We start from the raw sequence: 3,222 nt of genomic DNA, 5'->3' as shown, positions 1-3,222 counted from the left end.
TTTAAATTGAATTCCATATATGTATCAAGTCATGAAATTATGCTTACATATGAAACAAGTAGAGAAGATGTATACCTCCTCAAGCTAGTTGAGGGTTGTTATCAACAAGCAAGATGATGATGAAGATGATGAAATAATGCACCAACACGCCCTTGACTTGGTTAGACCTTAGAACCATAATGAGCTAGTTAACCAAGCTTGAAACCCACTCTTTTGCACCCAAGAAATCAGCCAGTAGCTTGAAGAAGATGATGATGAATGCAAGCCTCAAAATGATGAGACCTCAAGAGATAATACCCCAAACTTGATACCAACACATATTACTATGGTTAGGATTTATTAACACTTGAAAAATAAACTTGTAATTGCAACAAAAGAGCCTCTTTTCTGCCTTATACAGCTCGTGAAATGCAGCAGCAAAAGGGAGGCAGATTTTGAACTTCCAAGTTGTATTTTGAGTCAAAACTTGGTATATGATACAAGCATGCATTATGTGGAAGTGTGTTCTTGAAAGCAACAAGAATAATACATGTCATGGTCTTTCTTGGAGCCTACAAAACTGTCCATCATCCTTTATTTTATAACAAGACTTTATTTTATAAAACTAGTAATAGGTTTATAAAACTTGTATAAAATACACATGTATTTGTCACTTGCAATAATTTTATAAACCATTTTATAAAATATAACACAACATAATTATTTAAACCTATAAATAATTAAATCCACATCACATATAAATTATCCAAATAATTTATCTCAAGTGATTATAATTTAGAAAACCGATTTTCTAAAGTTCAAGTGTCGCGTATTCATTTAACAATCCAACCGTTAAAATAAATACATATAAAGTGTTGGTAAGCTTGTTATTGGGTATGACCCGACTTGGATCATAACATAGTGGCCACGTTAATTTAATATGTCTCTCGGGCATACGAAATACCTTCAGACATATATATGATTATATATATAGTTAACATGATATTATGATAAGTAAGTATCTCATTAGGTATTTTAACAATGAGTTATATACATAAAATTGAGTTTATTGAATTAAGAAACTCGAAACGATATATATAACGATTATCGTTATAACAACGTCTTACTAAATACATATGAATCATATTAAGATATTGATACACTACGTTTAATCATGATAAATGATAAGTAAACATGTCATTAAGTGTATTAAAAATGAACTACATATGTAAAAACAAGACTACTAACTTAATGATTTCGAAACGAGACATATATGTAACGATTATCGTTGTAACAACATTTAACTGTATATATATCATACTAATATATATTAATATATCATAATATCATGATAATGTAATAATTTAACATCTCTTTAGATATAATAAACAATGGGTTAACAACATTTAACAAGATCGTTAACCTAAAGGTTTCAAAACAACATTTACGTGTAACGACTAACGATGACTTAACGACTCAGTTAAAATGTATATACATGTAGTGTTTTAATATGTATTCATATACTTTTGAAAGACTTCAAGACACTTATCAAAATACTTATACTTAACAAAAATGTTTACAATTACATCCTTGTTCAGTTTCATCAATAATTCTACTCGTATGCACCCGTATTCGTACTCGTACAATATACAGCTTTTAGATGTATGTACTATTGGTATATACACTCCAATGATCAGTTCTTAGCAGCCCATGTGAGTCACCTAACACATGTGGGAACCATAATTTGGCAACTAGCATGAAATATCTCATAAAATTACAAAAATATTAGTAATCATTCATGACTTATTTACATGTAAACAAAATTACACATCCTTTATATCTAATCCATACACCAACGACAAAAAACACCTACAAACACTTTCATTCTTCAATTTTCTTCATCTAATTGATCTCTCTCAAGTTCTATCTTCAAGTTCTAAGTGTTCTTCATAAATTTTATAAGTTCTAGTTTCATAAAATCAAGAATACTTCCAAGTTTGCTAGCTTACTTACAATATTGTAAAGTGATCATCCAACCTCAAGAAATCTTTCTTATTTATAGTAAGATATCTTTCTAATACAAAGTAATACTCATATTCAAACTTTGATTGAATTTCTATAACTATAACAATCTTATTTCGAGTGGAAATCTTACTTGAACTTGTTTTCGTGTCATGATTCTGCTTCAAGAACTTTCAAGCCATCCAAGGATCCTTTGAAGCTAGATCTATTTTTTCCATTTCCAGTAGGTTTATCCACAAAACCAGAGGTAGTAATGATGTTCATAACATCATTCAATTCATATATATAAAACTACCTTATTCGAAGGTTTAAACTTGAAATCACTATAACATAGTTTAGTTAATTCTAAACTTGTTCACAAACAAAATTTAATCCTTCTAAATTGACTTTTAAAATCAACTAAACACATGTTCTATATCTATATGATATGCTAACTTAATGATTTAAAACCTGGAAACATAAAAAACACCGTAAAACCGGACATACGTCATCGTAGTAACACCGTGGGCTGTTTTGGGTTAGTTAATTAAAAACTATGATAAACTTTGATTTAGAAGTTGTTCTTCTGGGAAATTTTTTTTTCTTATGAACATGAAACTATATCCAAAAATCATGGTTAAACTCAAAGTGGAAGTATGTTTTCCAAAATGGTCATCTAGACGTCGTTCTTTCGACTGAAATGACTACCTTTACAAAAATGACTTGTAACATGTATTTTTGACTATAAACTTATACTTTTTCTGTTTAGATTCATAAACTTAAGTTCAATATGAAACCATAGCAACTTGAAACACTCAAAACGGATTTAAAATGAAGAAGTTATGTGTAAAACAAGATTGGATATTTTTGTTTGTTGTAGCTACGTGAAAATTGGTAACAAATCTATATTAATCATATCCTAGCTAACTTATATTATATTATACATGTATTCTAATATATTATGTAATCTTGGGATACCATAGACACGTATACAAATGTTTTGACATATCATATCGACCCATCTATATATATTATTTGGAACAACCATATACACTCTATATGCAGTAATGTTGGAGTTAGCTATACAGGGTTGAGGTTGATTCCAAAAATATATATACTTTGAGTTATGATCTAGCCTGAGACGTGTATACACTGGGTCGTGGATTGATTCAAGATATTATATATCAATTTATTTCTGTACATCTAACTATGGACAACTAGTTGTAGGTTACTAACGAGGAC

This window comes from Rutidosis leptorrhynchoides, chromosome 4 (genome assembly GCF_046630445.1).
Source record: "Rutidosis leptorrhynchoides isolate AG116_Rl617_1_P2 chromosome 4, CSIRO_AGI_Rlap_v1, whole genome shotgun sequence".
NCBI classification, from domain to species: Eukaryota; Viridiplantae; Streptophyta; class Magnoliopsida; order Asterales; family Asteraceae; genus Rutidosis; species Rutidosis leptorrhynchoides.
This window is presented reverse-complemented; position numbering follows the sequence as displayed.